The sequence below is a fragment of the Mustela nivalis genome (assembly GCF_964662115.1).
Source record: "Mustela nivalis genome assembly, chromosome: 9".
Lineage (NCBI taxonomy): Eukaryota > Metazoa > Chordata > Mammalia > Carnivora > Mustelidae > Mustela > Mustela nivalis.
This window is the reverse complement of record NC_139028.1, coordinates 89,453,625-89,480,579: the sequence shown is the minus strand read 5'-3', so window position 1 is coordinate 89,480,579 and position 26,955 is coordinate 89,453,625. Positions and strand designations below refer to the sequence as shown.

The window sequence follows — 26,955 nt, the reverse complement described above, 5'->3', positions numbered from 1 at the left end:
CTGACAGAATGGAGCTTTATTGCTCAATGACATTCGATGTTTTCCTTCAGTTTCATGTAAGATTGATTTCTTGAAGATTATTGAAATATCTCAAAAGCCCTTTGGCTTGCAAGCACTGTCGTTTTCGGGTCACATTTGATGAAGAGAGGTGACATTTATGTGTATTTCATTAAAGTTTGATGTATGATATTGTTTTAAGTGTACTCAGAAGGGCTGTTCTCCTGGGTTCTCACTAAAATGCTCTGAAATAACGTAAGTAAAGTGATACTGAACATGTATCCAATTGTGAAAATACCAAGAGATCTTTAAGAACATCAGACCCATATAGACAATCCTTTTTGTGTTTTGTGGCAAGATTATTATATTTAGGCCTGAGGATAAATGCACATTGGATGGTCTTTAGAAGTGATAATTTTAAAAATTGATGTAATTTCTATAGAATAAGACTAACCAGTGGTTTGCTAACCAAATGAAAATCACTCTTGGCTGGAAAATAGAAACTATTTCTCTGATCCTCATTATTTAATTGGAAAATTAAAGGTATGTTTATTATTAGTAGTAGTGTTATTTTGTTTGGTTTGATGTTATAAATCACAAAATGACATTACAAATTTTAATTTTAGTATTGTAATTTTTGGCAGTTAACTATTGACTGAAGTACTCTTAAAGGAGTAATATGATTCATACTGTACTTTCTAATGCTCAAGAGAATTCCTAACTTTAAATATTCTAACTATAGATAGAAATGTCAGTTGCATTGAGAAAGAAAAAAATGACAACTTTTAATTTCTTTTTTAAGAACCTTTCCAGGTTTATAGAGATAGAGTTGACATATAAACATTGTGTAAGTTTAAGGTACACAATGTAACAGCTTTTATTTCAATTAAAAGCTCTTAAATTCTTAAATTATATATTCCTGCCTGAGATTTTAACAGGAGGGAAACGTTTTCTTTTCCTCTTAACAAAAGTGACTTTTCAATTTATTGTCTGTTTTCTAAACCTCACTTTGGTTTCATTATTTTGAGTAAGATAGGGCACAGATGAACAAAAGAACAAATTTAGTACCTTGCTGTATCATAGTCTGAGAATATCCCAGGCCTGTACAAAAACTTAAGTTCTAGTTTCCTTTCCTGCTACTTACTTTTTAATCATATATAAGATTCTCAACTCTCTGACACCCCACAACAGGGCCACAAAGCCACAGCAGTCCAGCTAGTCCTTTCTGTTCAGGTCACTAGAATGGAAGGCCCTTGGGAGCAGTCTTTGAAGTTTTCACGTAAAACAGGAATTCAGGGAAAACTGGACCACAGGGAAACAAATATAGTTTTATGAGACTGTTGTTGGCCTTCCTAGACTCACTAGGCAGCCATTTCTACTCTACGCTTTTTGAGAGCATGAGGGGGCTTGTCATTATCCTGGGTACTACTCAAGGAGGCACGGGTTCCTGCTGCTTCCCCATTTCTGAAACCTGTATGGAACTTCCATTTTTGTCTCCTGCTGGCCCTGGTCCCAGGAGGTACAGGCTAGGGTAGGGGGGTAGTCAGTGTACAGGGAATCCAGTGATAACTCACCTAATTCTCTATGACTCCCTCCTTCCCCATCCTGGAAGTATTTTCTCTGAGGGTCAAGGGCATGGGGAGGTTGAGGAATTTGTCTTCTGTATTTTGTGATTGTATCTGCCCTGAAGCAGTACAGTCTGAAGATGGAATATTGGGAGAAAGGCATATTGTATTAGGCAAGCCAAAAAAGTCTCCAGAATACAAACAGAAAAACAAGCAACAAAGCAGTTAACATCAGTTAACATAACATAATACTCGTTTGAGTTGTTAGAATTGCAGGTCTTTAAATTTCCAGGAATGTGGTAAGCACTCAATGAGTAGTCTGTGAAAATGTGCTAAAAGCAAGTAGAGTCGAAAATAGTTTTTAATAGAGGTTGCAGTTAGATTTGTGATTTTTTAATCAATAGGGATTGAATATGTTTGGGATTTTATTTCAGAAGAAAATTCCCAGGGCCCTTATCTTAGTGAGCATCCATCCCTCAGGATTTGTGTCTCAGGCGACAGCAACTCTCTAGTCCTCTTTTTTTCTACAACCCACAGGGATTTATCCTCATTCTCCTCTCCACCCCCACAATTTACCATAATAGAGGTAATTTCAGTTTCTCTCCTTCTTTCTGTTCCTTAACAAAGTTATTTTGAGTAGAGAGTAAGTACTTAGAGCAATTACTTTCCTCCCATTTTGGAAGGAATTGTTGGGCAAAATTAGAACATGGTACTGAATTTGGCATATTGATTACTTTGAACCTTAGGTTGTCTTGTTAGGTTTACAGGCAGTCCAAATATAAGATAATTGGTGCATTATATTATCACAGCTTTAAGAGAGGACTTTACATTTTCTTGCCTTTATCAATGATAATTTTTAAAAATATAGAATAAATTCATTATAAAAATAAAAGAATACTGTGAAATGATCTGAGTTGTAGAAATTGGAGAAAGAAATGGAATTTTAGAATAAAAGCCATTAATGAGCAAATAATCTGGAGAAAGAACATATAGTTGAAAAAAATAAACGATATAGAGATATACATGTTTGTATTTCCTTAGCAGTAGCCATTGAAGGAGAGAACCACAAGTTGCCAAATTTGGGGAAAGACAGAAAGATTGGTAGTTAGTGGCATATAAATATGTGAAAATGAAAGACAACATTCATTTTTAATAACATATACTAACTTTGCTTAAGTGCTTTATGTGCATTATTGCCCAATAGCCTATGCAGTATGTAAAACAGAGGTATTCATCTCTTTTTTACTGATAAGGAAATTGAGGCACAGAGAGATTAAGTTACTTCACTAAAGGCCTTCCAGGTAGTAATTTAAGGCAGGCCTATCTGAGCCCAAAGTCTTTTACTTAACCTCTACATTATTCTGCCTAACCATTCATGTTCTTGTCTTAGTGATTATTCCAAATCTTTAGCCTTTCAAATGGGACCTATTACTTTGACTGGATATCTTGGAGAGGGACCTTTAAATAAAGTGGAACAGTTTAGAAAGGGAATAATAATAGATATGTCAATATATGCAGCTTACAGTGATGACTACATAAGAAGTTGAAAATACAAAAGGAGACTGTAAACCCATTTCTTGTTGAATCCAACCACCTAGATTTACTGATTTACAAAGCTTGCACTTGAATGGATTAGAGATTTTTAAAAATCTTTTTCTAATAAGGTGACTATAACCTGTCATGATTAGCCAAGGTATTTCCCACTTTGAATGGTGGTTCAGTTCAGCTTTGTATCTACTAAATATAGTGATAGGTAACTAACAGCTGTCATTTGTTGAATACTTACCATGTGTCAACTGCTAGTGAAAGTATTTATTCTTATAACAATGTAGTAAATTTAATTACTATCACAATAATCTGAAGGTGGAGGGACTCTTAAAATTCATAAAGATACAGCAACTGAGGCTCAGACTGATTTTGTAATGTGCCCAGTTATACCGCTGGAGCTGGGAGAGATGGGATTCAAACCCACAACCATTTGGATCTATAGACCATGCTCTTAACCACTGTTTTATTCTTCATTCCTAATAGTAGTTATTCCAATGATTTTATAACAGAATGTTGTCATATTGAATAGTCACTTTATCACTAAAATTTTATGTGTATTATATCATAAACATTTGATTGGACTATTGCCATTTTGATGGGTACATTATTTTGAATTATATTCTTAAAAAAACCTATGACAATCACCACAAATCTGCAGGCCAGGCTTTCCCATCTACGGAATCATTTAATTTAATATACACTTCAAACATTTGTGGAAAGCAGTCTGATTATTTATCTTCATTTTTTATTATTTTTGTAATGTGGAAAAAATTATTTTTCCTATTGAAGAAAAAGGAAAATCTCTTACTGTGTGAGGTCTTTAAAGTTCTTAGTTCACGATAGATTATATTTTCTTGTTTATTTATCAACATTTAAAATGTTTTTTCTGCCTCTATCCGTGAGATATAGAAATGTGGTTATCTTCTTGCTTGGATAAACTGAGTTGTGTGTACCTTTAATTCTAAGTTTGGTCCAAAAATAAGATAAATGCCATATTCTGGCATCTTTAAGTGTCTGGAATGTGTTTGTTTACATTAATTTATCTGATGGAGCCCTTTACCTTATTCAAATTGAATAGGGGGTGGGGAAGGACTGGGACAGCCGACAAAGCACACTGACCCAGCTTGTCACCCAGTGACCTGTGAGAAGGAAATAATGAACTGTGAGTAGCTGTCATCTTAACTGTTTCTGACAGTTTGCCTTTGGGCACATCTGTGTTAGTTGCATTGGAAAGGCCTTTGTTCTTTTCCCACTAGTGACTTTGTGGAGCGCTGAGGGGTTGCTAGCTACTGGACTCTTAAGCGGGCCCTTCCTTCCCAGGGAAGCAAGCAGCTGCCGTGGATCACACTGACATTTCTCTTCATGACTCAACTTGGCATGTACTTCACTCTTTCAAAAAAGAACATAAATTTAGAAGTCCTTTGATTTTTCTCATTTAAAATGTACTTTAATTGTCTCCTTAGTTTTGTTACTAACAACACAGCAAGTTCTAAAACATGTTTAGTATTATCCTGATTTTATATGGATAAAGGTAAAGATAAATTGATAGCTAACCAGATAGGCAGGTGACTTGAAGAAATATATATCCAATATTGACAGCTGTTACTGAGTTTTAAATTGTTCTTTATTATTTTCCAAATTTCAGTAATTGATTATTAGATTTACAATATAATAGGATAAAAATCAACACATGTTATGAAAAATATTTTTAATGTAGATACTTTTGATACATGCTTTATTAGTAGGAATATTTGAACTAAAATAGGTAAGAATATGCTCTCTTTTGTTTCACATTTTTCACTGCTACTTTTTAAATAGATTTCCATCTAATAATTTAAACTTTTAAATATTAATATTTATGTTTTAAAATTAATCTAGTGCATAAAGTTGTTATAATCATTAGGCAATGTAATTTAATAAGAAACAGGTGTTTCTGTCTCCTGCTTTCCTGAAATATCACTATTATTTCAATGGCAATAAAAGCAAACATTCTGTATAGTACAGATCATACCCTAAGAGAATTGTTTAAATTAAAATCAAAGCTTCTTTTATAAAATATAATTCCTGAATCACTTTTAAGGCCTTATTTACATTTTTACAATTGCTATAAAATCAATTCTTCTAGTATAATTAAGTCTGGCTATAATTGGTGTGTAATAAACATAGAGTATATGGTATTCATGTAGTTGTATTTACTTTTCCAAGAGAATATAAATCCAAACCATACTGCAGTGGTCAGTTTTTATAAGGCCTTCTTTTTGTATCCATTATAGACTAGAAGAAATGAAGCTTGAAAGAAATTACATGCTTTTTTCTGCAAAGTTTTTCTCTCAATAACAATTTTGAGATGTACTAGCTAAAGGAACTATGTTACAGTCTCCTGCTTTTCAAAGAAAGGTAAATTAATAATAATGAGAAGTTCTTTAAGCAGACAAATGATGATCATGTCTATATAATTATAAACTGTAAAAAACCACATATTAAAAATTGAAAGTCATATTCTGGTTTTCTTGAGTATTCAATAGCGTATGATTTATTACTCTGTTAAATAATTTATGTAGTTTTGCATATAGTTGACAGAATCTGTAACCGTCTTCTGCTTAGATCATTCTTCTCATTTTGTTCATCATATATCCACACAGTTTTTGTAGAGACAATGAATGTATGGGTCATTTTTTTGTTTTTTGTTTTTAGTTTTTTTTAGAGGGAGGGACAGGTAGAAGAGGGGCAGGAGGAGAGGAAGAGAGAATCTTAAGCAGGCTCCATGCCCGTTGTGGAGCCCAGCACAGGGTTCAGTCTCAATACCCGGAGATCATGATGTGAATCAAGAGTCAGATGCTTAACAACTGAGCCTCGGAATGCACCCCGGGTCAGTTTTGATAAGAGACACTGTCTTTTTAAGGAAAGCAAACTGTTTAAATTGCTACACTCAAATTCTTATTTCTAGAACTCTTACCAATTAAGGAAAATGATACTCACTAAATCTAATAATACTTTTTAGGAATAAAACCTCCTTATTAGGTTAAATTTCTGTTCCTAGCTATTGAAATGCTCAGCTTGAAGCGCTGGCCTTTAACTCTTTTATAGTATATACAAGACTTTGGTCTTGTATTTAAGAACACAAAATTATTTTGTATTCCAGAGATGCAGACATATGCTTATAATTCTTTTTTTTTTTTAATTAGAAAAGTCAAATACTGTTATCTGTTTGTGTTTTGGTGTATTTTTAAATGAATTCCCATATGCTCTCTGTGAATCAAAATAAAGCAAACAAATAATCTAATTGCATCTGTTTCTTTGAAACAAAGTCCAAATCAAACATTCCAAAAGATTAGGTTTATATCCATAAATGTGCATTAATTCAGAATTATCAGAAGCTTTCAAATAAGCATTTTATGATAATTTTTGTTCTCACTTACTGTGCAAACCTTCAACTAGGCTGCTTAATTTCTATATTTTATAATGTACTATTTATCTTTCTGTTTTATTCAGCATTGTCTATAAAGCTAGTCAATGTTGGAACGTAAACTCTACTCCTACAGTCTTCAAACTTGTAGCCCCCAAACTAGAATGTCTATACAGTATCATAATAGTGAAAGTAGCAGATAATGAGGTTCTAGATTTGAGTAATGTGGATGGACAAGGAGGAGTTTGGTGGAGGAAGTGTTAGGGTGATATATGGAATTGGATGAAAGCAGAGTTCAAGCAGTCAAGTCAATTGTAGGTTAATGTCCTAACTTGTCTACCTCCTTTAACTCTTGTTCCCTGACAATCCATTCTCCACTTAATGGCCAGAGTGACCCTTTTGCATTCATAAGTCAGATCTTGAGAGTCCTCAGCTTCAGATCATCTAATGACTTTTTATTTCCTTTAGAATGAAGCCCATGCCTTTACTATATGCTACATGGTCCTACTTTCCCAGGCCCATGGTACCTCTCTGAACACCATTCTCCCCACCATTTGTCTTCTTCAGCCAGCCTGGGTTCCTGGCAATGTCTCAGGTTTGCCTTGCATGCTCACAACCCATTGCTCTCTCCCTGCCTTATTTTTCTTCAAGGTACTTTGCCTATTGTATACATAATTATTTACTGTCTGAGTTGTCCCATTAGAATGTAAACTCCATTTTAGCAGGAACTTTTGTTTTATTAACATCTGTACCTCCAGGATCATAACATAATGTAGTATGTAGTGGATACTCAATATGAGATTGTTGAATGAATGAATGAAGTAGTACAATTAATGGAAATAATGAAACTAATCTGATCATTCATATGTGTATTCAAGATCCTCACTGTTGAATAATTTTATGATCTACTCATATGTCAATCCAAAACTGTACCTATAACAATGGTTTTCTGATTTCCCTATTTTTCCTTTCTTTCATCCTTTATTATTTTGTGAATACTTATTGAGCATTGTCTATATTCCAAGTAGCCTTCTAGGCACTGGGGATACAATACTGCAGACAAATATACTTTCTTGCCTCACAGAACTGCCCCCATAGAATCTAACAGGGAAGAGAGGTATTACACCAATCACTACAGTAGAGAGAGAGTGATGAGTGTATTTCAGGGAGAAGGCAGTTAGTTCATCCTGAACTCTCCTCCCTGGTGATATGCTTTTGAAGTATGACTCTGAACATCTCACTTACTGACTCACAATTCTTCAGTGTTTACCCATTTCCTACTAAGTTAAATGAAACATCAATTGGCAGACCCATCACACTGTATTCTTTAGGCAGAACCTCCCTGTTCCTATCCAGACCCAGATGTACTGGGTACTTGGGTTATGCTGGGTTGCTTGATCAACCCTACCTTATGCAAGGCCCATTTTCACTGAATTCTTCAACCATTCTTTTTTCTGATATATACATCTGAGGATATACACTTTCCTCTAAGCATGGCTTTAGCTTCATTCCACCAATTTTAATGTCATATGTTCATTATCATTTCCATTTTATTATAATTTTGACCCATTACTTATTGAGAAGTTTATTTCTTAATTTTCCAAAACATGTTCTGGTTTGTATGTATGTTATTGACTTCTAGATGAATTCATTGTGGTTGAAGAACATTTTTGGTATGCTCTCAACTCTGCCAATTATTGAGATTTGCTTTATGGTCCACTCAATATCTGGACAATTTCTATAAATGACCCACATGTACTTGAAAAGAATATGTATTCTGTAGTCTGGGGGTGCAGTGTTCTATATATGTCAATTAAGTCAAGCTTGATAAATGTGTTTTCAGTATATACTTATAATATTTTGTCTGCCTGTTCATTTACTGAGATAAATATGGTTAAAATCTTCCAGTATGATTGTCTATTTCTCCCTTTATTAATTTTATAAATATTTCTTTTCTGTAATTTGAGGCTATTTATTGAGTGCATATAATTTTAGAATTTTACTATCTTTCTGATGAATTAAACCTTATGCTCCTATGGAATGATCCTCTTTATCTCAAGTAATTTTTTTGACTACAGTTTATTTTGTCTCATATTAAATATGGTGACCTTCGTTTTTTTGTCAGGGTTTGCATGATGTATTTTTGTATCCTTTTATTTTCTAATTTGATCTTTACATTGAAAGAGTGTGAAAGCTTATAGTTTTTTTTTTTAATGTAGTGTTATAACCTGTATCTTTTTTTTTTTAAGATTTTATTTATTTATTTGACAGACAGAGATCACAAGTAGGCAAAGAGGCAGGCAGAGAGAGAAGGGGAAGCAGGCTCCCCGCTGAGCAGAAAGCCCGATGCGGGGCTTGATCCCAGGACCCTGAGATCATGACCTGAGCAGAAGGCAGAGGCTTTAACCCACTGAGCCACCCAGGTGCCCATAACCTGTGTCTTTTAATTGAAGTATTTAGTCCATTTACCTATAACATAATCAGTGATTTGGGGGTTAGATATTAAATCTAACATGCTACTATTTGATTTTTATGTATTCAATATATTTTATGTCCCGCTTTCTTTCTCTCTCTCTCTTTTTGCCTTCTCTTGGATTCATTGAGCGTTTTATATTATTTTATTCCCTTCCTTCCAACTATCTTGTTAGTTATACATTGTTTTACTATTCTTTTAGTGATTATTCTAGAGATTACACATACTTCCTGACCTATCAACACCTAATAGAAATTAATTTTTTTTACCACTTCTCAGGTAATTCAAGGACCTTGAAACTCCTATTTTTGTATATCTACTTTCTGAAAAAAGGCTGATGTATATTTTAATTCTATATATATTTTAAACCTCACAAAACATCATAATTATTATTTCTTTAGTCAGTTTTCATTTAGTCTGAGACACATTTTTAAACTTCCTGTTGTTCTCTCTGTATCTCTGGACTTCCATCAAGAATAATTTTCCTTCTGTTTCAGGAGCATCCTTTAATATTTCCATAGGTCTGCTGCTTATGAATTCTTTCTGTTTTAAATTATCTTAAATACACACACAGACACAGACACAGACACACACACACACACACACACACACAGTTCATTTCCAAATTCTCATTTTCATATTTTTACTGAGTGTGAAATTCTAGGTTGTCAACTATTTTTTTTTTTTCCAGAACATACTGAAAATATCATTCCATTGTCTTTGGCTTCCACTTTGCTTATTTTTTTTTTAATTTTTTTATTTTTTATAAACATATTTTTATCCCCAGGGGTACAGGTCTGTGAATCACCAGGTTTACACACTTCACAGCACTCACCAAAGCACATACCCTCCCCAATGTCCATAATCCCACCCCCTTCTCCCAAACCCCCTCCCCCCAGCAACCCTCAGTTTGTTTTGTGAGATTAAGAGTCACTTATGGTTTGTCTTATTTTAACTGAGAAGTCATGTATCAGTCTTATTGCTCCTTTGAAGGCAATGCTGTTTTTCTCTTGCTGACTTTTAAGGTTTTTCTCTTTGCATTTGGTTTTTACTATGCTTTCCTAGTGTTTTTGTTTTTGTTGTTGTTGTTGTTCTTGTTGTTTTGTTTTTTGGTGTTGTTGTTTTGTTGTTTTGTATTCATAATACTTAGGGGTTTTAGGGTTTGAATCAGTGGCTTACTGTATTTTATCAGTTTTGGAAGATTCTCTGCAATTGTTTCTTCAAATGCTGTTTCAGCTGCATTTCCTCTCTCTTCTCTGAAGGAACATTAATGAAATGTGTATTAAAAACTTTTTAACTCTAAACTCTATGTTTCTTATGCTCTATTTTGTATTTTCCACACTTTGTTTCCTTAAGCTTTTGTGTGGATATTTTCTTTTGACCTGTTTCTCAGATCATCACTTCTCCAACTTTTCTAATCTGCTGCTAAATCCATATGTTGAATTCCTCATGTGTGTTATGGTATTTTTCAGATATAAATTTTCCATTTGGTTTTTATGACTCATAATATTATTGCAGTTTAATCATTCTTCTGTTATTGAATAATTTAGGTAGTTTTCAATATTTCAAGTTTATGAATTGCACAGTTACAAACATCTTCGATTTTGTCTAGAATGCAGTCTTTCAATCTATGAATATTTCCTAAGCACCTTATTTTCTCTGTCCAAAACTTTGTTGGACACTAAAATTTAAAGATATATACAAAAAGTCCCTGATTTTTCTGAGTTCATAGTGTCATATAGCATTTCCCCTACTTTGTTACTAGTGAAAAATCTGACTACGGTTTAAAATATTGTGTTATGAAGCTTGTTGAGTTACTGTGTTTATTTTCTGTTTTATAAACACTTTTTATTTTATAACTTAAGTGATCAAAAACAGGGCCTAAATCCAATTCTCTAATAGAATTTTATTTTCTCTCTGAAGACAGAAGCAATCCTTTATATTTTTCATGCTTTCAAATTGGACTACAGAGTTAGCCAAACTATACACTATACATACACTATCTTAGAATTATTCTTACTTTTTAAAAAGAGAACTACTAGGAATCAACCCTTAATCATGAATAGTCTCTACAAATATTTATGAAAGATAAGTTTTTTTTATCTTCAGTTAAGTTACTTAAGAATAATTATGCTGTGGTATGTCTGATCATTTCAGTTACCCATCAATTTATCAATTTGAATACAGAAAACTGACAGTCTTTTTGATTGACTCATAATCATCTGTATGTTTGTCATGAGTCTATTTTTTGACAAAAAGTCTCCAGTTGGGTCATTCTGTGAATTAGAGGCAAAGGAAATCAGCTGAGCAAAAAAACCAATATTCTAATATTCATATGCTCTGAATACATAGATTTTGATTTGGTGATTTTACTTCTATTGCTAAACTTTATTCACTGTATTCTCTCCTGTTTGGTTACTTCCTAAAACCTGAGAGTCAATTCATTTATATATGACACATAATAAGCATTAATTCCTCACTTTTATATTCACTCATTCATTTGATAAATGTTTTAGAGTGCCTGTTCTATTAAGAGATATGATATAGCTTCCTCATTGACATCTCAGAATCTGGACTGAGATTAGCCTAGCTTCAGTTCTAGTTGTGAGTACCACAGTTTGATTTTGGACAGCCAATTAATATCACTGATGCTCATTTCCTCATATATAAAGGGGGATAGTAATTATTGTGAAATTTAAATGATATCATGAATATAACATTTAGCTCAATTCCTGGAACATAGTAAATACTTCATAAATGATAGCTTTTATGATGATAATGATGTCCTATTATTAGTATTGATGTTAGTATTAAATGAAAAATATCATAAAGATGCAAACCAATTCCTGCCTTTAAAATTCTGAAATCTTATTGAGGAGAAGCTGTACATTGCTACGTTTTCTAATGTTACTCAAAAAGTAATTTTTGAGTTCTTATTGAATAAAGAGAATTATACTATGTAGTATTTGAGTATGTCTTTTAAAAAATATCCCTCAGACTTTAAGGAATATACACATACTAAGTATATATATTCACAAAGAAATAACTTAATGGTAAAATATGGTCATGCTATAAAAATGTGTTCTTAGCTTTTGTGAGCAAAAGAAATTGGATATATCAAATTACTTCTATCACCAAGTTGGGGGATATAATTAAGTCTGGTAGTCTGTTCTCAAGTAAGTTTAAATATGTAGTTGAACAGACAAAGCAAAGAGATTAAAACTTTAATGTGCATTACTGTTTTTTATTACTCATGTTTATCATTAAGCTTTTGGAGAAACAAAATAAAAGGAAGAGAGGAAATATGTAATTCTGGGTTATTAATTTTTTATTTCTCTCCTTTATGTTTTGTTATTGTCATAAGAACAAAAATGGGGACTTGCTAATTTTTTGTGTTTGATGATGACAATACGAGATATTAATATGTTCTATATACATTTTTCCACAGCATTAAATATATGTGTATATTATTGTTGTTTAGAGTGAATCTTAATTTGTGTAAATAATGCCACATTATAGGACTCTAAGATGTTTCCAAGATTTTTGCTCTTATAAACACGATGGCAATAAACAACAGGTAGAAACCTGAAACATAATGTAGGTGTTCAATACTAATCTCAAACAGAATTTTCACATGGCAGTGCACACACACACCGATGCGCATGCACACACACACACACAAAGTGCTCATACAACTAGCTAGAGACATTTGAATAAGAGCTGTGGATTGCCACAATGTCAATTGCTTGGTTTTTTTGTTTGTTTTGTTTTGTTTGTTTGTTTGTTTTAAAGATTTTTTATTTATTTATTTGACAGACAGAGATCACAAGGAGGCAGAGAGGCAGGCAGAGATAAAAGAGGAAGCAGGCTCCCCACAGAGCAGAGAGCCCGGTGCGGGACTCAATCCCAGGACCCTGGGATCATGACCTGAGCCAAAGGCAGAGACTTTAATCCACTGAGCCACCCAGGTGCCCAATTGCTTGGTTTTGATACTGCATCATAGTTGTACAAGATTTTATTATTGAGAGAAAATGGAGGAAGAGTTTATGGTACTTCTTTATACATTTCTTGTGACTTCATATGAATTTATAATCACTTCAAAGTGAAATGTTTAAAAAAGAAAAGCAAACCTTTCCCAAGTAGAAATAGGCAGAGTGAAGAATAGAATACATGTGGAAGGAGAGCTCTTGAGATAGAAAATTCCTAGACTGACTCCTGATCTAGGCAGACTCAATAATCCTAAGAAAGTTTTTTGTTGTTGTTGTTGTTGTTTTAATATAAGAATAGTTCCCGGGATGCAAGTTGGAGCCACTTTGGAGAACAGTGTGGAGATTCCTCAAGAAATTAAAAATAGAGCTTCTCTATGACCCTGCAATTGCATTACTGGGGATGAAAAGAAGGGCCATATGTACCCCAATGTTTATAGCAGCAATGGCCTCGGTCGCCAAACTGTGGAAAGAACCAAGATGCCCTTCAACGGACAAATGGATAAGGAAGATGTGGTCCATATACACTATGGAGTATTATGCCTCCATCAGAAAGGATAAATACCCAACTTTTGTAGCAACATGGACAGGACTGGAAGAGATTATGCTGAGTGAAGTAAGTCAAGCAGAGAGAGTCAATTATCATATAGTTTCATTATTTGTGGAGCATAACAAGTAGCATGGAGGACAAGGGGAGATGGAGAGGAGAAGGGAGTTGAAGGAAATTGGAAGGGGAGGTGAACCATGAGAGACTATGGACTCTGAAAAACAATCTGAGGGTTTTGAAGGGGTGGGGGGTGGGAGATTGGGGGTACCAGGTGGTGGGTATTAGAGAGGGCATGGATTGCATGGAGCACTGGGTGTGGTGCAAAAACAATGAATACTGTTACGCTGGAAAAAAAAAAAAAAAAAAAGAATAGTTCCCGGGAGCCTCTGAAGAAAGGGACCACTAGCACTAGACACCTGTTTCTAGTGGTGTTTCTCTATATTAATAGCAGTCCATAGTATTTAGCGTATCTTCAATAGAGAATTCTGGGCAAAGGTATTTAGAAACTTGTATTGGAAGTCTGTAAGAATAATAAAATATGGTCAAATTCAATGAACTGTGGGAGAGATGAGGACTTTGCCTTACATCACTTGTAAGAAGTGGGTCAGAGAAGCAGGAAATTCTCTGACTAGGAAGAATGAAAATTAAGTTCCTAAATATGAGATTCTTTTGTCTTTTGCATCACTCTTGGAAATGCATGTAGACAAAAGTGTGTGTGCATGTGTGTCTTTGTGTGTGCACTGTATATAGGTTGAAAATGAAGTGCTCCTTCTTCATATCAAAGTGCACCTGTGCACTTTTCATATACATATGAATATACTTGTGAGACTATAGATAACATATATAAGCATATTGATAGGAGACAAAATCTCATATTATTAAGCTTACAAGTCTTGTAAAATACTTTTTATGATTTACTAGAATGACATGTTTCATTATCCCAAGGTTTAAAAAAGTATTTCTGACATCTCTCCTACTCTGTCATGAATGTATATATAATCAGTTATAATTATCCTAAAATATCAGCATTACATGCTACTGTAGTAATAGCTGCCTGCATTAGTTACCTATAGCTGTGTAACAAAATTACTACAAATCAGCATCTTAAAACTCCCAGTTTTATTATCTCCCAATTCTCTGGGTCAGAAGTCCAAGTAGGCTTTCAGGGTTAGGGCTTCATAAGGCTGAAATTGTGTCGGCTAGGCTGGACACTTACCTGAAGGCACTAGGGCAGAACCTCCTTCTAGACTATTTCAGGTTTTGGTTCGAAGTCAGTTCTGTACGGTTGCAGGTCTGAGTCTCCCTTTCCTTGTTGGCTGTCATCTCAGCTCCTAGAGGATGCCCACGTAACTTGGCACATAGCGCCTTCCATCTTCAAAGCTAGCAACGGTGTCTCTAATCCTCCTTGTGTTTTGAATCTGACTTTTCCTTCAGAAACCAGCTGGAGAAAACTCTGCTTTTAAAGAGATTTATGAGTAGATTTTGCTCACTGAGCCAATCTCCCTACCTGAAGGTCAACTGTACTGATTACATAATATGACCATGAGAGTGATAGCTCATGTTCACAGGTTTCAGAGATTAGGGAAGGACATCTCTGGGGGCCATTTTTAGAATTACCTGCTATACTGCTATATGCTTCCAGGTGAAGGACTAGTTAGATAACTTCTTCATTTATTACATTCAAAATGTAGAATTCTTCATGGTCAACACTAGCATAGAAAGGAAAAAGAATAGAAGGTAGCATTTAAAGAGTGTTAAAAAAAATTACATGCCTAACAACCTAAAAGTTTAGTCTAAATAGCCACAATAAGTAAATATCACATATAGTACTTAGAGTAGGGCTGCAGTTGTGACAGAGGAGAGCAAAAAAAGTAAGATTCGCAGGTAATATAATGACGGTAACTATAATGGAGCTTTCCATTTTACCCGCCACCAAAGTGATTGAGAACTCAACAGTATAACTGATGCCTATATAATGCAGGTGATAAAATTCCCAGTACAAACTGGTTTAAGCATGTAATTCAAAAAGAGCCCTGGGGAAACATTGGTTTACATCCTCAACTGATTAGATCCCATTTTCTCTCAGTTCTGCCTTCAGGATTCATGAGGAAGGAACACAGTGTCAGCAGCGTCTGCCCCTAAGTGTTTTCAAGTCTTAGGGCCACAGAACTTCTCAGAAGTACCAGCAAAGTCTCTGAATTATAAACAAAACCTCTGTTGTGTCAGGTCCCATTTGGAAGGTATCACTGGGCTGTGCTGATTGGCTTAGACCCAGGTCATGTGTGTCAGCTCTGGTGTCAGGGTGGAGTCAGCTTCACTCTAACCATCTGGATGGAGACCAAGGGAGAGGTGGTTCCCAGAAAGAAAGAAGGGTGCATTGTCAGAGGGCAGTGAAGGATGCTGAGCGGCACTAGCCAGGAATGTCCACAGCAATGGCTTTACTATTCAAAAGGTACTTTTATAGATGTGCCTGGCTGGGTCATTTGGTAGAGAATGCAACTCTTGATCTCAGGGTTGTAAATGTAAGCCCCCACTGGGTGTAGAGATTACTTAAGAAATTAAAATCTTTGTTTAAAAAGATATTTTTATAGATACATTCAATACCAATGGGTTATATACAAATATCTCATTTGCTCACTAGAATGAAGCAGTAATACTGGCCTGAAAGGAAAGCTGGAGGGTTATTTTGGTGGTATTCAAACTATGCTATGGGGAACCTGACTGTTTCCCTGTTGCTATAAATGAAAAAATTGGAAAGCTTGATCCAATTCACAGAAGAAATTGCAGAAATTTTCCTTCTTTATTTTCACAGAAACTTTTTAAAAATAACTTTGCTACTTGATAGCATTTGCTTATTCTAGGACTGACTATAAAACGGCAGGATTATCTCTGATTTAGTACAGATTATGAATGTGGTTATTAAAATTTGTGTATATTAATATTTTACTACATTCTCTTTAAAAGCATAAAAAATTCTATGTGTTCTGTTTCATGAATCATCTTGAGGACCATTGATATAGTTCTGTCTTCTCAATTGCAGGTGAATAAGTTGAAGCCCAAAGAAGTTAAAGAATTTGTCCGTGGTCATCCAGATAGTTAGTCAAGAATCCTGGTTTTATGCTCATTCTAAAACTTCCCCATCCTTCATGCTTAATAATTTAATTCTGTCTTAATTTTATCGTACATTTTTGGAGAACTTGATAGTTAATGGAAAGGATGGTAAATGTGTGGGGATAGGAAGACAAGAATGTAGTTATAATAATAACAAGAATGTAGTTATAATAATAACAATTGAATTTTATTAGAATGTAAATTGTATTTGTGGACTTTGCTTAAAATAACAAATGTTAATAGGGTATTTGCTGAAATGAGGCTTAGTTGTTTAGCCTGACTTTTTTTTATGAACATATAAACCCTGAATTATCTATTTTCTTTTATTGTTTTTATTTATTTTAGTTTTTACACCATGATGATTCCTCAGAGAAGTCATCTAGAGGTGATAATATGAAGTGGTCAAGAAGAAACAGGACTTAGACTAGCTGGGTAAAAATTCTGACTTGGGCAAAGCTCTTTTTTCTCTTTGTGTTTTATTTGATTCATTTTTTTATTTATTCACTTGACAGACAGAGATCACAAGAAGGCAGAGAGGCAGGCAGAGAGAGAGAGAGGAGAAAGCAGGCTCCCCGCTGAGCAGAGAGCCCCATGTAGGGCTCCATGACCCTGGGATCATGACCTGAGCCGAAGGCAGAGGCTTTAACCTACTGAGCCATCCAAGTGCCCCTTTTTGTGTTTTAGTTGCCAACTCTTCAAGTTAAGGTATAATTCCTCAGATGGTGGTTGTGAGGATTAAATGAGATAATGCATGAAATCAAGCTGCAACATAAGATAATAGGGAAGAGCACTGACTTAGGAGTCAGATTCCCTTGGTCCAAATTCTTATAAGCTGGGTGCCGTTGGTCTAGTTACTTCTCTGGGTCTATTTTTTCATTTATAAATTAGAAATAATGATAACATCAAGTTTATAGGATTGCTGAGGATTAGAAGAGTCAATATTTGCAAAACATTTAGAAAAATACAGGTCCATTTATATAGGACAGGCACCCATATACAAATGAGTTAAGCACCGAGAAACAGTGCTTGGTACATAGCAAATGCTCCATGTGAGAGTTATTTGAAGGAGTCCTTAATCAACCCCATCACCTTGTTTTATTTCCTTCATACCACTTAACACTAAGATTGATTTGTTTACTCTTTGGTAATGTTTTATTGTCTGTCTTTCCCCTGAAAGTATAAACTGCAGGAGGACAGGGACCGTACCATCTGTACACTCCGTTACACTGCTGTACACTCAGAGCCTGGAACATTGCTCTACACAGACACAACAAACTCAAGAAATATTGTTGAATGAATTAATGATTAAAACTAACAACATAAGCATAAATCCCCTAAGTACTTTAAATCTAATACTGCTACATGATAATGCCTCTGAATGAAAAGTCTTAATTATTTTTCAGACCTTATCTGTATTTCTAAATGAAATGCTTACAAGTTTCCATGATTAGCTATGCTAATTTGACATTTCTGACATGCATGAGAATGCACAGTTTCCTTTAGGATCTTTAACATACTATAAATACCTTGAGCAAAGAGTAATTGAGATCTTTTTTCCTATTTACATGGATGCATACAATGCCTTGGTGTTTTACCACATTAACCGAAGAGGACTTGCAATTTCTTAATGCTGTTGACCTAGCTTTCTGCTCACACCTGTGTCCTGGTGTAGTATCTGACTCTGGGACAAAACAGGGTTTAGGATGCTTTCACATTTGCTCCATGTTTTTATTTTTTCCTCCTGAAGTATGGCTGACTGATAAAGGCAATTGTCATATTACCTTGTATTTTGATGAAGGGCCTGATCCCACGACCCCAAGATCATGACCTGAGTTGAAACCAAGAATTGGACGCTTAACCGGCTGAGTCACCCAGGTGCCCCTGCTTATATCCTTCTTTTTCATATATCCCTTTAAAAGAAAATTTTGATATGTTTTCCTTTGTTTTTCTTTTTCATTTCAAATCCTAAACTTAAAAAAAAATCCTCAACTAAGTAAAGTTGTGTAAACCAAGGACTATAGCCTATAACCATATAGTGCACACTCCCTGATATAGAGTAGGAGTTAATAAAAGATGAATAGGTTAAAATGGTAATTTTGGACACAACTTTTTATTTATTTTGTTACCATATTTATATGAATCATCACATAACTAAATAACCACAGTAAGCACTTGTGACAATGCTGGTAAGATGTCAGCATTTGGCAGTAACTTTTTCAAATTAATAAATTTGAAGAAAAAAAATTGATATGATGACATTAAAAAAACTACTCCTTTTGTAACTCCCACTTTTTTTACTTTTAGCTTTTAAACCTGCTTGCTCTATTCATCAAAAAAAGGATACCAATTTTTTTAGGTGTATCCAAGAAAAATACTAACAACAATAGAATTGTTTCCCAGGAGAACTGTCTTGTGAGGACATAGGATTTAAGTCAAATCTATTTGAGTCTTCAACCATGTTCTATGCCTAGAGCACTATTAACTACAGAGACACATTGACAGAAGAGGTGGTGAGCCTGTCGAGAGGCCAGGAAGTGAAACAGGTCAAACAAAATAATTTCTGGATACTTTCCTCTTCCAAAAATCTGTTACGAAATCTAGCATTGACCTCTAGTATACTTTACTTGTTAATTGACCCAGAGAATCAAGTCTTCATCTTTGTAACATTCACAGCCCAAACAAATTATTATAATTCCATATTCTCCTTCAGTCTTGTTCTGTTTTTCTAAGATTTGGCAGGCATTAACAAAACATGGAAGCATGCACTAAATGTTAAAATTTCCCCAACAAACCATATATTTTTCTACTGATTTTAAATATGTATTAAGTAATCATATTTATTTTACATTAAAATAAGTATGATGCTGAAAAGAATAAAATAATTAACAAATATACTTCACATATCTAAATGCTTATTAATTCTTCATTTATATTCATTAACTGATTCACATTTCTCTTTCTGTCCTCTGTTCTTTTTTTTTTTTTAAGATTTTATTTATTTATTTGACAGAGAGAGATCACAAGCAGGCAGAGAGGTAGGCAGAGAGGAGGAAGCAGGTTCCCTGCTGAGCAGAGAGCCCGATGTGGGACTCGGTCCCAGGACTCTGAGATCATGACCTGAGCCGAAGGCAGCGGCTTAACCCACTGAGCCACCCAGGTGCCCTGTCCTCTGTTCTAGAAAACACTAAATAAAAGACTAATGCTTGCTTGAATCACCTTTAAAGCTATGACAAATGGTGGGAGAGGATTAGCATCTAGGAAGATAAAAATTATAATTAAAGGTAATCCTGAAAAAAGGAAGAAATATTCAGGTGCAAGCTAATTCCATTCCTTAGAAAGATGTGGTAGTTCACTGAGGGAAAACAAACAAACGTTAAGTTGTTCATGAACACATCTGGCAAGGTAAATTCTGGGGCATAACAGAGATAAGAGACTTTCAGGATTCTCTTGGAAACACCATTTTTTAAAAAAGCAAGTTGGCTCTATAGCTTTTCAATGTGTCCCCGCATGTGCACAATTAAAGACCCACCAATTTGCCTTCATATTGGCTCCACTCTGACTAGAATCCATTTCTGGACTCAGAATGTCAAAACCTGAGGAACAGCTTAGAATTTGGATTTTGAGAGCCTGTGAATTCAGAGATACTGGGGATGATTCTGGAGGGAAGGCTAAGCAAACACTTCTACTTCAGCTAGAGTACCTCTGCTTTATAGGTTGAGCTCCTGCAAAGGCAGTGCAGTGTTATGGTTAGGCTGCTTCAGTCCAGAATCTGCTTCAGCACTTACTAGTTACATGATTTTGTATAAATACCTTACTTTTGTCTCAGTTTTTCATTTCTGTATGGTGGTACCTAACTCTCATGCCTGGCACATAGTAAATACTCAATAAATAACTACCTGAACAAAGAGATTTTCTAAAACAAAACAAAGCAAAACAACAACAAAAAAGTAAACCCTTGGAGCCATTAATTTTGAGATCATTATAAAAACTAAGGGTTAAGGAGTTTGAGGGTCCTGGTCCTACTTGAGCTATTTCTTTTCTAAACTGTTCTACACCATGTTTTTTTGATTACAGGTATTCATTTTTATATTCTTTGTTTTACCAAAAATTCACAAAGCGTGTATATTGTGTTAATATATTGTATTTTTGAATGGTTAGGTCAAGGGACAGGGGAAGACAGTCATGTAATTTGCTTTTTACAGTACCTGTTACCGAGACAGGTAGATCAAGATTTGATGATGGATTTTTAAGAATGATAATGACAATAATATTGATGATAATCTCTACATAATGGTCAGAGAAAGTAGGATTATTCTATATGATATGAGAAAAGAGAGCAGTGATTTAACAGTGATGTTCACAGTAGTGATGTTATTTAAGGACATACAGAGAATATGGTGAATAGTTTCTATCTTTCTCAAGTTCAGAATAATAAGGGGGATAAACAAGGATTTCACTGAAGCACATTCAACAGATGCCTTTCGCTTGCCAGCTACTCTGCTAGGTGTGAGGAGATATAAAATCAGTTTCAAAGGAATAAGCAGTTTCTCTGATGAAATATTCAGTTTCTGTAGAATAGAGCAACTTCAAAGTGATTACTTAAAATAGAATTGATTGGCGCCAGAAAGAAAAAAAGAACTTCAGTTAGAAGTGTAGAAGGAATGAAGGAAATAGAAAATTGTCATTAGAGCAGCATAGCAATAATTACTGCAGGCAAAATCCATCAGCAGAGGCTAAAATTAGTGGGTGAAAGTTTAAGGTAAAAGAGCATATTTCCAAGTAAGGTTTGGGAGCATAAATATTCAAATATCTATTATTTACCAGGGACAATATAATAATTTTACAGTGAAGTAAGTTCGTAGATAGCATCTTAACAAAATAAAGTTAACATCACCAGTAATAAGACATGGACAGATGTACCTTCTGAAATGATCTGGTGATACTGACCTCTGTGATATTCTTCCCCTAAATCCATTGCATCCATCTAATAATGAGAAGACATCAAAGAAATCTAAATTGAGAGATATTCTACTAATGAGTTTTCTTAAAAGTCTCAAAATCTTGAAAGGAAATACTGATCAACTATCACACATTAGAGAAGACAAAGAAGACCCAGTAACTAAATACAATATGGTATCCTGGATTAGATCCTGGAAGAGAAAAAAGGACATCAGTGGAAAACCTGATGGAATCTGAAAAAGCCTAAGTATAGCTAGTAGTATCGCACCAATGTTAACTTCTTAATTTTGATAATCATATGTTATGTAAGATGTTAACATAAAGGATAACTCGATGAAGCTCTCTGTAGTATTTTCACAGCTCTTCTATAAATCTAAAATAATCTCAAAATAAAGAGTTAAAAAATAGAACCCAGTCTTTTGAAATTCTGAGATTTCTTACGTATGATTCCAAAACAAAGCAAGGACGGAAACTAGAGATCTACAAAAATAGCTTTAACCTGGCACATTTTGTAGAGTTTTTCTCGACACCTTCTCATTTTTCAGAAATGCATTTTTCATATCACTCCCTTCACTTCAAAACGCCATGTTGTTCCGAGTCAATTAATGTGTATATAAAGTGTACATAGAATGTGTATATGAAAGCTGGACAAGGAGACTTTTTGTACTATAGAGTTGTCATGAACAGATACTCCATTTAGAGTATATTTCACAATGACAAGGTAACTTTCTACCTTCATTTGACATATTAGTTACAATACTGAAATCTTTGAAATCTTCAGATAATAAATGGCCATTCTCATTTGGAAGATAAATTCCACAGAATCTGAATTTGAAATAGATGTTAAATGACATGAAAATAGAAACAAAGCTAAAGACTGATAAAACAGATGGTATATCTATCTATCTATCTATCTATATGATATACAGATATATATATATATATATATATATAATATATATATATATATAAATTTTCTTTCTAATAGTCTAGAATTTCCTTTGACAAAGGTTTTAAGTTCTACCTCTCTACACTTAGATCTCTTTGGGCCAGCTTTGTAGGGAGGGCAATTTTTGTGCCTGCAATTATCAGACAACATACAATCTTGTGCATAAATCATTGCTGCTGCAATTAGCTCATTTACCACTTCTGCCCCGGAGACAGAGGAAGCCGCCCCTCCCTAAACAGCTGGGATGGAATTGCTAGAAGGGCCGTCTGTCCCTTTTGATAAACAGTCACGGCCTCCCACCTCTGCCAGGTGTGTCTTCTTTCACAAGGATTAGGGGAGGGGCAGGGGTTGCTACCTTTTAAAATAAAAGATCCACTAAATTAGGAGAATTGACTATGTTGGATCTAAAGAAGAGTAAGATAATTGTCCCAAGGTACTTGCAAACAGTCTGGGGTTTATTTTACCCTCGGATAAGCTCTTTAAACTCCAGTTGACTAAACCAACTAAAACAAGAGAAAGTGTACTGTCCTCACAACTTCAAAACAACTTTTCTTTTGTGGGAACAAGAAAGTCACCTAATTATAGCAAAGGAATGATGAATCTGTCCAGTCCATTTGTTGCCTGTTCCTGTTGTTTATCTGGTTGCCCCAATTACACTTTCTGTTTTATTTTTGTTTACTGAATCTCATTAGTATTTCTATATCATTAGTATATTTCCCCACAGAATTTTTTTACTCCTCTCCCTGAGGCATAATTGTATTATGACAGTCTAAAGAGTCATTTGCTTTTTTCTTCGGTTATAAAACGTCTTCTTCCCATAGCACTCTGACTTTTTAAAGGGAATCACATAGAAAACCATGAGGGAATACAATATACAAGACTTGAGCTGGTAAATTAAAATTAAAATATAACATATCACATAATATTTGTGCTTAAAATGTTAATGGAAACTAATTGTTCACTTGTTATGACCTATATCCTTTTGAAATATATAGTTTCTGAGTCATTAATCGGAAGCAATATTTCTTGGAAATTCATTCAGGTTTCTGCTCTATCTGAACTTTGTGGACCTCTCATTTATTTGACGTGCATGTAAAATGTAGGTGATGGACTCAGCAAGCCAAATTTCATGTGGATACAACCTCACAGGCCAGATTCCTGGTACAAAGGAGGTTGACTAAAAGAAGTCTACTCCATTAGAGTGTTATTTTCTACAGAACTGAGTTTATGTGCAGTGGTATCATTGTGTTAATTTATTTAGCTAATTTATTTAACTAAATATAGCCCATTTAGAAAAATACCATTTACAGAATTTCGAACATATTAAAAGTCCTGGTATATTTGTAGAGAAGATCCATAATATATTTTGTCCATGATGACATAAAAGAAAAATATAATAGTGGTTTTAGAAGTTGAGGTTCTACAGTATGAATTTCATTGTCTTTCTAGGTGCAGTTTATTATTCCAGTAAGCATCTGGGTTCAATGCTTGTATGAGAAACTTTCTTTTAAATTTTATATAATCAATGGTGATTGAAATTAATTTCACAATATTTCTTGCTCTCTTTATGTAATCAAATATTATATATGGATTAATTATGGCATCTGGGGATATAGTATTATATAAGACATGGAAGTCTGTGCTCTAAAATTTTCACTTTCCACAAAAAGTGGTAAAATAGACTTCTGCAAGACAAATTTCTGGTATTTTGTTTTTAAAATCTTTTTTTGTAAGATTGTGCTAACATTATGAAAGGTTTTTTTTCCAAAATTGGAGTCATTATGAGAAACAACTTATATAAAAGTATAATAAGGTCTAGAATTAGATTGTACGAAGTGCTTTAGTGAAATATATAAACAGCTCTTTGATCTTGGATATTTGATATTACCAAGTTAGGAGATTTTTTAAAAAAAGATCCTAATGATATAGATTTGAGAAGTCATTAATGGGAAAAAAGTGTTTGTCCTTTTGAATGCAAATATATTTCTAATATTTGCCAATTCGTCAGAGGTTCAGAAACAGCAACATGTTAGTTTCTACCATTCTACCACACCTGTTCTAAAGCTTTTATGTAATCCTTGTGTTTGTGATTCAAAATTCCTTGATGAACTATCCAGATGTCTCCTATATTTTTAAGATTGCCTAAAAGATAAATGATTCTGAAAATAATTCATCAAAAATTGTAATTCATAATCCTAACACCTTTTTAAAGGTACATAACTTTCACTCACACCCTGAGGGTCACTATGTTATAATTTTGTTTTCCTTAAGCTTATAAGAACTCAGATAAAAATAACTGGGTTTAAGTGTGGTTTCCTCTGATTTTTAGTCTCAGAGGGGGGAATTTCTAGATTAGTTTTTCTTTCTTCCCCTGGGAAATATACAATTCTCTATGTTATGGCCATTAATGTTCAGTAATAAGTTAGTCCTCAAATACCAATAAGATGATGTGGGCTTGATGGAAGTTAAATGTCCCTAAATCCTATGAATTGATCTGCAGGAGCTGTTTTCCGCATGAGTGGTGGCTTCACCCAGGCAGACATCCGCAGAGCTGCGGAGGTCAGGGTGATGGAGGAGGAGTGGGCTTGGCGGCACATATGCACTCTATTCCTGACAGTGTCTTGCTTCGGCAAAGGGAAGTGAAGCGCGTATACCATGCTCAGTGGCATTTCCAAATGCAGCTCAGCTGGGGGCCCAGGCTTATTGCATCAATGGCACATACCGGGCAAAAAAGGAAATACATAATTTTGTCAAAGTAGTAGATCACAATCTACCAATCCTTCCCTCCCCCTTCAAAATCATCACCCCCACACACTAATAGCTCTAATAGATACAGACTTTATGCATATTTCAGTCACAGCAGTATTTCTAATGCATATGTGAAAGGGCCCTTAATTTATGTCTACCAACTGTGTGGTGCCCTTCTTTTGGGTAATGTCATCATCCTAATGGTGTTTCTATTATACTCAAAGGTAGCAAATGAGGCTTATTGCAAGAAGGTAATTGATTTTCACTGAGTGAAAATGTAAATAGCCATAAGAAATCCTATGAAAGATAAGCAGTTCAAAATTGCCAGAAAAAAAAATGATTTGTATACATGACTTATTGGTCCAAGTATATAAAACGTTTCTTTTTTCAAGTCGATACCACAATAACTGTATTTCAGATCATTTTATTTCAAATTGAAATAAAAATTGAAGAATTTTGATGATCTTGCTTTTACCAGTTTGACTGTGTATATTATGAAAATTATCATCTTATATGGAAGGGCGTTTCTTTTTGTCAGTGTGTCCTGGTGATAGAAACCATGTAGTAAAATTCCTCTTATGGATTGTAAAGAGAAATAATTCTTTTTATTTACTCTAGTAAGAAAAGTATGCCATCAATATCAGTAATGTATTCTTTAAAATAATACAAGCCAAAATCTCATTAAAAGTCAGCATAAATGTCATAAATTCAAGAAAAAAGCAAAGCTCAAAATGTGCTTTATTATTACGAAGAAAGATTAGGTAGACTCACAGGGGCTTAAGCATTTGATTTGATGTGAATACAGTTATGACTGATATTTTCTTAGCAAGTAAATAGAATTCTTAAAATTTTTAAAATTTTTATTAGAAAAAGAAAAAGTGAGGCAAAATAGACTATCCGAGACAATGAATCTGTTTGTTAAATAATGCCATTATTGCTAAAATAATGTCATTATTGCTAAAATAATGCCATTTTAAAATGTACAGTAAAGAGCTCATCAAACTATTTTTGTTCCCTCTACAAGTTACAGACCTTTGCACATTGCTGTTATAACCAATTCTACTTACTTCACTACTACAGTTTTCTGATTTTAAAAGAAACCTTTTCTCTCAAGAGTCACTTCAATCAGTAAAGCAATATTTTAATTACAAAAATCTCCCTTTTCTACTTTAATATGTCTTTATGGTAATTAAACAGTAGACCATACATTTTTTTCATTCCTCTACCCTATCTTGCTTATGATCTGAAAAATAGTTTATTTCAGAAATTATAAAATATTTGATGAGAATGTTTTTGTGTTCCTGCCTTAGAAGAAGGTCACTTGGATTAACAAGAAGATACCATTTGTGTTGACCTTCGAGATAGATTTGATCAATTTTATTTCTGCAGCCGAATAGGGAATAGGACAGGAAAAGCATTTAAATTCCTTCCCACTGAGGGAGGTTTAGAGAAGCGATTCTCTCCTTTCACTTTCAGCATCAGGAGATGCAAAATCTTTAACATCTGTTTTATTCTTCATAACGTGTGTGACTAGAGGCAGGCCTGACGTAGCCATCAGCTCAAACAGCGGGTAGACTGAAAGCATGGTGACTTATTACACAGTGCCACGAACAAAATATACTCTTTAATATTAATTAGTCCCCAACCAAGCCCTTTGGTTTGTTAC

The 26,955-nt window shown here is 34.3% G+C and overlaps 1 protein-coding gene across 3 annotated transcripts in view; it reads left to right on the top strand.

The window, feature by feature from the left end:
- Positions 1-26,955, top strand: part of LOC309873363 (doublecortin domain-containing protein 1-like) — a 232,498-nt gene that overhangs the window by 18,727 nt on the left and 186,816 nt on the right. The gene's annotated exons all lie outside the window — the stretch shown is intronic.